General features: G+C 45.3%; 1 protein-coding gene across 1 annotated transcript in view; it reads left to right on the top strand.

The window, feature by feature from the left end:
• Positions 1–1,896: 1,896 nt before the first annotated feature.
• Positions 1,897–11,747, top strand: part of LOC135114057 (insulin-like growth factor-binding protein complex acid labile subunit) — a 45,196-nt gene continuing 35,345 nt past the window's right edge. The window contains exon 1 of the mRNA XM_064029708.1: positions 1,897–2,414. The gene's annotated coding sequence lies outside the window, so the exon portion shown is untranslated. The remainder of the gene's footprint in view (positions 2,415–11,747) is intronic.

Here is an 11,747-nt window from a genome sequence, read left to right as displayed (position 1 = left end):
AGCAGTAAGGGAACATGCTCGCACCTAATTATTTCTTTAAAAATAGGAGGAAACTCGAGGATAATGTAAAAAATAAACGTTTTTGCTTCTGCCCCTGTTATGCATGTGACGGTATATTCACCACGACAACCGCTTCCCGCACGCCGAGCTGACCAACCAACCCACTGCTAACCCACCAACCCACTAAGACACGTGGTTCTTTCCCACCACTCGACATTTCGCGTCCATGGCGGCACTGATTCTCTTTCACCGTCGGAGTGGTTTTCAGGAGAGTCCGCAGCTCATTTTGTATTTATTAGCCCGTGAGTGCATCGCTGCTACCTCAGCCATCGCCGCCGCCGCTTCTGCTGATGCTGCTGCCGGCCATCGCGGGGGTTTCCTAGACGCGTGGGGTGTAGGAACTAAAGGCCAAAGGTGGAGAAAGGAAGGAAAAGAGAAGAGGGAAGTAGAGACGCGAGTATTAATAAGGCAAATGAGAGGGAAGAAAAAAGGGACGAGGGTCAACAGTGCATAATCGCCTTATGTCCAAACTCTTGTGGAAACATTTGGTGACAAGGGATGGGTTTACTTGCGCTTACGAACACACGCACGCACCCCACACACACCTACACACACACACACACACAGTTTATTTCAGCTCTCTCTCTCTCTCTCTCTCTCTCTCTCTCTCTCTCTCTCTCTCTCTCTCTCTCTCTCTCTCTCTCTCTCTCTCTCTCTTCCTCTCTCTCTCATCCATTCATCTTCCTTCCATGACAGCCTACGTCTCCTCCTCCATTTCCAGACCTTCCCCTCTCACCGTCTTCCCTCCTCCCACACTCTCCCTCCTTCCATACGCATCATCTAAAAAGAACCACTACTTATCTGCCCATCAACAGCCGAAAGCCTAAAACCACGCGCCCCTCCCTTCCCCATCCCCCCCCTCTCTCTCTCTCTCTCTCTCTCTCTCTCTCTCTCTCTCTCTCTCTCTCTCTTCTACACCTCACACTTCTAAACGGAAAGTTACTCGACCAAATGAGCTAATCCCGATCGCCCTAAGCCCCGCTGGTCCGTGCTGGCTTATACATCACAAAGCCTAAGCCGCGATTAGCGTGAATAATGTGTTCCGATTACAGGTGGAAAAATTATATATCGAGCTAATTACACCACCTGGGGATTTTGAAGGGTTCTCGATGTGTGTGTGTGTGTGTGTGTGTGTGTGTGTGAGAGAGAGAGAGAGAGAGAGAGAGAGAGAGAGAGAGAGAGAGAGAGAGAGAGAGAGAGAGAGAGAGAGAGAGAGAGAGAGAGAGAGAGAGAGAGAGAGAGAGAGAGAGGGCGGGGGGAGGGAGGGAGGCGCGCGCGCGCACACACACACACACACACACACACACACACACACACACACACACACACACACACACACACACACACACACACACACACACACAAACAGAAAGAGAGAGAGAGAGAGAGAGAGAGAGAGAGAGAGAGAGAGAGAGAGAGAGAGAGAGAGAGAGAGAGAGAGAGAGAGAGAGAGAGAGAGAGAGAGGCAGACAGACAAACAAAACAAAAGGGCAGGCGGATGGAGGGAATTAATCACGCATATATTGTTTTAAGTATAAGTAACAAATAATTCCCTCTCTCTCTCTCTCACGCTCGCGCGCGGAACACATAACATACCCACACACACACAATCACTAAATCCAACAATCTCTCGAAAGTCTCCTTCTATAATTCCTTAATAGCACTTTTCCATGTTTCTTCCGTCCTAACTGTAGCAGAGGGCACGCTGGTGGGCGGCTGAGCGGGCGGACTGGCGGACGGGCGGGCGGCGGGCGAGCGTGCGGGCGAACGAGAGCGGCCACCCCACCCATTCCAAAACCCGCTATCCGGCAACCCTGGAGGATCTGGAGTGCTGGCCGGCCTGACGCTCGGCTGGAACAGTGGCCGCCTGAAGCCCGTGCGAGCAGGGAGCGACGAGTGGAGTTCGCAGCCTCCCTCCGCCCTCCCTCAGCCTCTTCCTTTCCATGGCAGAGCGGGGAACGCAGAACTTCAGAGGACACACGTCAAAAAAACAACCCTGTGATGCCTAATGGACTCTACGAGGATGCTGCGGCTGCTCCTCTTTTGATCTATACTGGCCAGTGACTGAAAAACATCCCGTGACTTCCTAAACCCAAGTGCTTCTATCTGCTGACCTCTTACAGTGACACGCGGACTTACAGTTCCCTGCGGTCTATAGTGGTGGTAGTGGTGGTGGTGGTGACGACAGCGGTGGTGGTGAAGTGTTCGGCCGGTCTGGTTTTCGGGGATGGTTGCTTTTTCCCGTGACTGCCCACCCTGAGATGACCTGCCGTGACCTGGTTCTTCCCTCCTGTGCCGTCCGGGTCATGCATCCCTAGCTGTCCGGCACACGCTTCCTGGATGTCTCTTGGCAGGTGAGTGGTGATGGCAGTGTTTTGTTTGGCTCCCTCAGTGTTTGGATAAGAGAGAGAGAGAGAGAGAGAGAGAGAGAGAGAGAGAGAGAGAGAGAGAGAGAGAGAGAGAGAGAGAGAGAGAGAGAGAGAGAGAGAGAATGAGTGCTTATGAATATATTTGCACTTGTCACTCTTCTCTGCAATTAATTGTGCAGATGAAGGCAGCAGTGTTTCGCTCCGCACCACGGCACCCGCACCGCTGTGTCCTTCATCGCCACGCCACTTCAAAGGATATTAACATTTACGTGGTTCGTGTTCATCATTTCGCAAAATCAATTTACATAACACCCAGTGCAATACTAGCACGCACATTCATTTATGAGTAGCGCCATTATATTCAGGGAAAATAGGATTCCAATACTGTAATTACTGCACCCCATTGCAAAAACATTGTACGAAAAGGAGATTATTTCGTTGAGTCCCATGCACTCGGCATCCTGATGGTGTGTCCAGCCTGACCCAGCAGCCTCGCGTCGCCCTACCGCCTCTCTGATGCGCCGCTCTTGCCTTAATTAACCATGGAACGCTGGGACCGTAGAGTGATCCTGCAGCAGCCACGGCGCAGCGCCTCACACGCTCTCCACCACCCAATGTAATTAAAATAGACCACGTCCTCCTCCTGTGTCGTTCAGCTTTTATCTCTATTACGCATATTCTGGATGCAACCTACAGCTAAATCACCCCCCCCCTCCTCCCCTTCACCCCTTCCTGAAATGTTTGCTCCGTTTACGATAAGTTTTAGAAACATTTTGGAAGAGAGCATGAGTCAGGAATAAAAGACAACAATGCAGCAAAGGTCCATCAAGAGCTTAGTTTGCATGCACACATAAATCTTTGTCTGTGCTACTTTTATTCGTTTCAAGTTCGCTATTATTTTTTTCATTAACTAATTCTACTTGACTGATGAATGTGGATGAATTAAAACTTTTTTTTTTACTTTGCTTGTTTGCATTCTTCAATTTCATGAGGTCAGTGAGTCTGGTGTCCTGTCCCTCCTCCCTCGACACCACCCACTCGACTATGACCCTGTCCCTCCACGCCGCCCTACACCTTCCCGTCACCTTTACAAGTCAGCTTCATCTTCCCACGTATCAACCATCTTCCCTGGTCCTTTTACCTTCATCCTATTGTCAGGATCTTTCCCAGTACCTATCATCCTCGCTCACATCTCTGCTACATCCTCTACCCCCCCTCATCTCCCTCTCCTCCATCCACCGTGCTGACACCTTCCTCACCTCGCGTTCCTCGTCACCCCGCCACCCACCCGTCCTCCGTCCCCGTCCCAGCTACGTTCCCTTACAACCTCTTTAAGCAGGAAAAACATCCCTCAATCCTTCTCAAAGTCACAGCCCGTTTTCCTTTTCCCTTTCCGACACCGTGACCCACTTTCTTCCTGGGAAATAAGGAGGGCATAAAGGACCGACCCTTGTTTTCTTTGAGTTCCCTCTTGTTAGCTTTGGATCAGTCTTGTTTTCCTTTTTCTCCTTTTTCTTTTATTCTCTCTCTCTCTCTCTCTCTCTCTCTCTCTCTCTCTCTCTCTCTCTCTCTCTCTCTCTCTCTCTCTCTCCCTCTCTCTCCCTCTCTGCCTTCTTTTTCTTTCATGTTTGCGATAAGGTAACCAACCTGCACGCGTTTTTATATATTTGCTTGTTTGTCTTCCGCGTGCTTTTAAAGAGATGCGATGTGTGTGTGTGTGTGTGTGTGTGTGTGTGTGTGTGTGTGTGTGTGTGTGTGTGTGTTGTGTGTGTGTGTGTGTGTGTGTGTGTGTGTGTGTGTGTGTGTGTGTGTGTGTTTACCAGCGACAGAATCACCACAGTCAACCATTACAAGTCGCCCCCACCACCACCATCACCACCACCATTAGCAGACCTTCACCATCATGACTGCCATCACCATCATCACCTCATAATTCTCATCACTCATCTCATCACTCACAGCACCTCATAACAAGCTTCCCCATAATGCGTGTTTAGCATATTGAGGGATAACGACTGAAATTATGAGAGGATGGCTCGGGTTACGCGGGGCTTCGATGGCCGCTCTGATGGGCTGATTGGACTTATTAGCATGTTGGCCGATCGTGTCTGGCGAGGCTCAGAGGTTGGCCTGATTAGCGCTGGCTGGCTGGGCGACGGTGACTGGCAAGACAAAACCTCATTACCATTTGTCCCCTCGCCTGACTGTCAAGGGGTTACGAGACAGTCAGGCATTCCGGCTCCTCCTTCCCCTCCGCCTCCTCACCTTCTCCTACTTCTCGTTCTCCTCTTATTCCACGTTCTACACCTCGTTTTCCTACTTCCTCCTTTTACTCTTCCTTTCCTTCCTTGCCATCCTTCTCCACCTCCTCCTACTTCTCGATTTTCTCCTTCATCCACCTTCTCTTCCTTTCCTTCCTTGCCATCCCTCTCCACCTCCTCCTACTCCTTGATATTCTCCTTCCTCCTCCTCCTCTTCCTTCCTTTCCTCCTCCTAATCCTCCTTCTACTCGTTCTGCTAGTCGTTTTCCTTCTTTCTCTCCTTCTCCTCTTCCTTTCCTTCCTTGTCCATCTCCCTTCTTCCCCTTCCCTTCTTCCTCCTCCTACCCCCCCCTTTCAGGAACAGCGAACACCTCACTCACTCACTCACCATGCATGAACGACGCCCACACTGAATTATCCAAGGAAATCGACGACACGAAAGGCAACGACAGGTGCTGCAGAGCGAGGAAAAGAGGGACATTTCATGCAAAAGGAAGAAGCATCAGCAGGCACACTATTTCCTCCTCTCAAGTGTTTCCCCCTAATGCTCCTCCTTTTCTTTCTCTCGTGCAGCGTGACAACGTGTAGCGTGCTGGGGAAGGAAGTGACGTGGAGTTGTAAGAGTAAGGGATATAATTAAATGGATCAGTGTGGCGAGGATGTGACGAGTAGGACTGATCTTGTGATTAGGGCAAGTGACCCGGCAAGGTGCTCCTCCGGCCTTGACACAGCACTCAGGAGGGCAATTCGTGCGTGTGACTCTTTAATACAGTTGTTTGCTTTAAATGCGACCGCTTACTTTTGTATCCCTGCGTCTGCCTGCCTCTCTGTCTGTGTGTGTGTGTGTGTGTGTGTGTGTGTGTGTGTGTGTGTGTGTGTGTGTGTGTGTGTGTGTATAAAGACGCTGCTATATACTCTATATGGGACCAAATACAGGAAACATCGTCCCTCGGAGAAGCAGCGCCAATATAATGACTATGTAAGGCAAATGTGGCAAAACAGAGAGGCTCATGTTGCTATGCTAACTCGTCGCACCAAAAAGAGAAGTAGTGCAATCGAAGTTCATTACTAGTTGTATTAAAGTAGCAGTCGTTGGTTCAGAAGGAATGCTCTTCACTGGTGGGATGTGAGCTTTAGTCCTTGTTTTTTTTTTTTTTTTTTTCGTCTTTTTCTTCTTTTCCAGCAATGGCTCCCACTGCGCAGGTACCTCTCACACGCGTTCATACATACTTAAACACACACACACACACACACACAGAGAGAGAGAGAGAGAGAGAGAGAGAGAGAGAGAGAGAGAGAGAGAGAGAGAGAGAGAGAGAGAGAGAGAGAGAGAGAGAGAGAGAGAGAGAGAGAGAGAGAGAGAGAGAGAGAGAGAGAGAGAGAGAGATTCAACCTTAAACGAAAAAAAAAACACTACAAAATATTCGTATGCCTATAAATATTTACGTGCTCGTGTGTGTGTGTGTGTGTGTGTGTGTGTGTGTGTGTGTGTGTGTGTGTGTGTGTGTGTGTGTGTATGCAGTGTGTGTGTGTGTGTGTGTGTGTGTGTGTGTGTGTGTGTGTGTGTGTGTGTGTGTGTGTGTGTGTGTGTGTGTGTGTGTGTGTGTGTGTGTGTGTGTGTGTGTGTGTGTGTGTGTGTATATATATATATATATATATATATATATATATATATATATATATATATATATATATATATATATATATATATATATATATATACAAAACATACTTTGCCTGCAGGCGTATAACTGCACTCTAACATTTTACTGGAACATATGTGCACACAAAAGTTAAAAACTAAAATAGGGTTAGAAAATATGTATATTTCTTCAATGCGGAAAAAATATTCTGACATGTTCAAATATCACGTTGGCAACTCTGAGCCACTTGAACTCATTACACATCAAATACTTTCCACTGGTGTAGAAAATGCCAGAGCAAATATTAATTCATATATTACTTTCTTTGTACCACTGCAACTTAGACAGGACAGGGAGGAGTGGGGAGGGCGAACATTAACTGGATGAGGGCGACGCCAAACTGCACACAAGCACACACGAAAAAAGAAGAGGAAGATGCCAAGCGACACACATTCAGACATAAGCACGAGGGAGGAGAGAACAGCAACACTCGTGCAAACATAAAGTGGAGGAGGGAGGAAGGAAGGTACGAACCCGGATATAAAGAACACTAACCAGCGCTGACCAACACCCACACATCTTCTTGATTCCTGATGCACACACACACACACACACACACACACACACACACACACACATACATGAAGTTGTATTTAACTTAACCAGTTTCGATCTACAGCAGACAGAAGAGTTACTACAAAAAGAGGGCGCTGTATCTTGGTCTGGCATAGAGATAACAAATAATTAGCTACAAAAAAGTTCTTGCAACCAGATGTTTGTTTTGGGGAGTTTTCACTTCCTTTCTAAGAATGGACTACGATGGACCCTTCACAGTGTATGCAAGTATATGTTGTTATAAAGAATTTCTATTAATGGAAAGAAATTATTAGTTTACGCTAGTTAACTGAAAATTCACAATTGACTATTTTTGTAACTTTCATTAAAATCATCAAAGTTAAAGACAGGAAGAAAAAAGGAACAGCTGGGAATTATGCAGGCGCGTCATTTTATTTATTTATTTTTTTATTATTATTATTTTTTTATTAGCTTTCAAACTGTGGGTATTGTCATGACACCATCACAACACTGCGGCGTCCAAGGCACTCGCCCCCTAATGAAAGTGTCCTAGCCTACGTGCACACGTCAGACATCTGGGCCGATGCGGGGAATTCACTAACACAGAGAGCACGAAACTTTCCGCATTTGACAATAAGTCACGAGAGAGGAAACTCCAAACGAAAACGGGTGACGGAAAAGTTAAATTAGATTCTGGGGAATATTTACTTACATATGACACCGTGAAGGCGTGGAGACTCACGTTCCCCCTTCCTCCACACCGCACTCTGCAGGCGACACCACGCCATTACAAGCTAGTAAATCTTATACAACCTTCCCGCACCTCTCTCTCTCTCTCTCTCTCTCTCTCTCTCTCTCTCTCTCTCTCTCTCTCTCTCTCTCTCTCTCTTCCTCCGAGCTATTTCATATTAATCGCATTTGCAGTTTATATACGTAATTGTTAATCCTCTTATTCACCCTACTTCCATAATCCAGTAAACTCTACATTTTTTAAAACATTCTCTCCGTCTACGTACATATACAGATTAATAAATATACAGTAAGTAATTCTTCCAGCATCTATTTCTACAGACATATTTTCGTAGTTAAGCTCCAATTAATTTAACTTGTTGCCAGGTAAATTGTTGTCTTCATCATTCCCGTTCGCTTTGTGATTCTCAAACTTTTGGCTTCTTACTTCACAGAGAAAGGGAAACCATTATTTTAAGTAAAAAAAAAAGATGACTTCACAAAATCATATTACATGTATTTATACTTATGTACACCTACATACTCATCCAGACTCAATTATGTATTTAGGTGATTAATTTAGTAGCCAATTTACCTACCTGCCTGGCTGCCTATGTATGTATATATGTATGTATGCACGTAAGTATGTGTATCTGTATGTATGTACGTTCTCGCATCTTTCTGTATACAAGAGAAAAGTAATAAAGAATAAAAAAAAGTAAAATAGAAATCAGACAACATTTCTGCCTACCTTTCTATTAATTTATCCATTTTCTGTATGATAATGATTCGAAAATTAGACAAACGGGGAAAGAAAATAGAAATAAAGATGAAAGAAAAGTGGAAAGGTAAGACGGAGACAGACAGGCACGCAGACATTCAGACAGGCAGGCAGAATGAGGCGATTCACCGTCCAAGTTGTCCTATTCATTAAAGTTGCCCTTAAAATCCCAACATTTTTTATGATCCTTTCCATCCAACTATATACCTTTAAAACTGTGGGAATCAGGTCATCTCCAGACTGAAGACGGCAAGGATTTATTATTTTTTCGTCTCTTTTTTTCTCAGTTATCTTTGGGAAGTCGTAAAAATAAAAATTAATGTGGTCATGTTTTTTACTTTAACCCGTCTCCGTTTTCGTTGGGATGAACAGGAGTAGGATGGAGTTTGCGCCTCTACTTCAACTTTAGAAGGTTGGGAAAGAAAGAAAATAAAACGACACTACAAATACAGACGTCTAACCATACTGCACGAAAGGTGGCCGAGGAGGTTCTTGGAGATTATTACTGAAGTTGCTGCTGCTGTTGTTACTAGTGTGTGTGTGTGTGTGTGTGTGTGTGTGTGTGTGTGTGTGTGTGTGTGTGTGTGTGTATTTTGTCGCGATCATTAATACTTTCTGAGCCAACAACAACAACACCAAAATACCAACAAAACCAACAACAGCAATAGCGTCTCCTACTGTTCCTGCTTAACACTACATGTACAATACCTCCACCATCATTCATTCTATATAATCCGACTTTTTTAGATATATAGAAGATCATGTCAATCCCCTTTTGCTACCAACCTAGAAGAAAAGTTTATCCTAACGCCTAAAATTACCAAGAATCAGTAATAAGAGATATACATTTTTCCCCGTTGGAGTCAAATCCAGATACTTTTCGTCCACATGAGCCAACCCTTACCAAATCACACCACTATCTCCAACATTTTACTTCGGTCACTTTTCCCAGCGTATCACCAAACTGCTGTAAAGAGGAGCAGGAATCTGTTTACGATCCGCAATGACGACTCGGCGGCCGTCTGACTCACTCGTGCAGCTGCAGCAGAGGTTAGGGATATGGGAGGAGAGGCGATAAATGTGGGGCGAGGAGATGCAAAGAAGAGACTTTTGCAGGTGTCGAGTTAATGTTGCTTGTGTGTGTGTATGGGAGGAAAATCAGAAATCAGGAATCAGGTTTACAGAGAGTCAAGTGAAAGTAAAGAAAGTATAGAGAGAGAGAGAGAGAGAGAGAGAGAGGGATGTGGGGAAGTGTTACGTAGCTCGAGCTCTGGTTTTAAAGGGATTATATGCCCCATTCCCTTACTATGTTTGGGTCACGACAGAAAAGTTTTATAGTTTTAGACTGAAGCTTTATTCTGTTCCTTATGGCAGGGTGAATTTCTTCGTTTACTCTCATCAGTCTTTTATTCAGACATGAGCCATAATGTAACTGGTGACACATGAAGGAGTAAAATTAAGTTCCTGATAATATTTGTTAAATTAAAAGTAAGACCAAGATACAGACAGGCAGGCGAATCGGTGGACTGTTCAAACTAACGGAAAGGTACACACTGCTTAATTGGCAGGTGGCTGTGCTATGGGAGAGTTTGTGTTGCGATCTGAACCTCCGATAAACCCTATCTTCGGTACGCCTTTGTTTGCGTTTTGCTTTGGTCGTGTCTGCAAGGGTGGAAAGGTAGAGACTGACGTGAGGGAGAGGACATAGTGGCGAGGGAGGGACCACGTTTTCACAGTGGGGAGAATTTGTAGCGAGGTGGTACGGAAAAAAAAAAGGGTCGTGGCACCGAGATTATTTTTGTTAGGAAAATGTTAGTTGCTAAGCTTAAAAAAAATATGTACTGGAGAAACGCATGCACTGAAACGTAAGGTAAAATTTTGCTTATTTCAACATAATATGTGCTATCATTAACATTAACCTTTTGACACTGAGAAGAAAAATGACATCCAAAGAAGTGTGATAAGCCCAACACAACTCGTAGCTGAGAAGGATGAGTCTGAGGAGGCTGCGTGGGAGTGAAGAATCCTTTCGATCCTTTGAATGAGGCGTGGGTTGCGAGGGTTGGTAGTAAGCCCCTGAAGAGACTCAAAGAGGAGGAGGAGGAGGAGGAGGAGGAGGAGGAGGAGGAGGAGAGTGAACCCCAGATGACCCTTCAGTCACTCTCTTGCACGATCTCCAACGCACCCTTTTGTGAGGCGGATTTGAAGGGGAACCAGGATAGGGAAGCATAGGTGGCCACGGGATAAGTGAAAGCCGAGTACACGTTTCCGTTTTTTTTTTTTTTTTGTCATAAGCGGAAGATGTTCCTTCCCCCTACAGCCGGTTTTCCACCTGACAGAATCTAGCTTGGTGAAGAGAAATATTTATACGAATTTGAGGTACAGAAGTCGGAGTGGAGGTTTATGTGCGGTGATGCTGCTTCTACTTCTACTGCTGGTGTTAGTGTTGCTCGTGCGAGGAGGTGGATGACGATGGAAAGACATGGAAAAAGGAGAAACAGCGAGGAGTAGAAACAGGAAAGGAAGGAGAACGCAAGAACATAGGAATAAGCTTCTGACGAGATAACGTACTTGTGTAATCAGAGATTTTCTACGTAAAGTTCCTTACTAGTGGCACAAGCTTGAGATAAAAAAAGAAAAAGAAAAGAAGAAAAAGCAAAAAGCTCTTTCCTCACTATCATCATCTGAGGATCACTGCCAACTCAGGATGAAAAAAGACACGCCTAAAAAGGGGAAGGAAAAATATTGTTGAAGTAAAAAGAAGTTTCTGCACTACAGTTTTGGTAAAAAGTATTAAGATTATATTAGGACAAGAGATGAAAAGTAAAGAAAATGTTGAAGGAGGAAGAGGAATACACGCACGAGGAACCAGAGGAAACGGAGGAGATAATATAAAAAAGAGAACTGTTAACTAAAGATTCATGAATGTGTGTGTGTGTGTGTGTGTGTGTGTGTGTGTGTGTGTGTGTGTGTGTGTGTGTGTGTGTGTGTGTGTGTGTGTGTGTGTGTGTGTGTGTGTGTGTGTGTTTACCCATGTCAGTTTTTATTTCCTTAGCTGGTTCTCCCCTCGGTCACTGAGTCTAAGATAAATAGCTCAGTGAGAACCAATTTGGAAGTTAAAATGTTAATACAGGTGTTTGTACAACCAGTGTGTGTACAGATGGACCGCCGCGGGCTGCGGGAACACCAGCGAGATGAGAATGACGAGCGTCTGGGGGAAGTCGACCCGCGACTGACTTCGATTGTAATGTTGATTGACGCTGTCGCATTAATCACCGTCTTGTCGACCTTCAGGTAAATACGATCACATAATGGTGGAGTGGGTAAT

Source organism: Scylla paramamosain, chromosome 27 (genome assembly GCF_035594125.1).
Source record: "Scylla paramamosain isolate STU-SP2022 chromosome 27, ASM3559412v1, whole genome shotgun sequence".
Classification (NCBI taxonomy): Eukaryota; Metazoa; Arthropoda; class Malacostraca; order Decapoda; family Portunidae; genus Scylla; species Scylla paramamosain.
The sequence above is the reverse complement of the archived record's forward strand: the minus strand, read 5'-3'. Positions and strand labels throughout refer to the sequence as shown.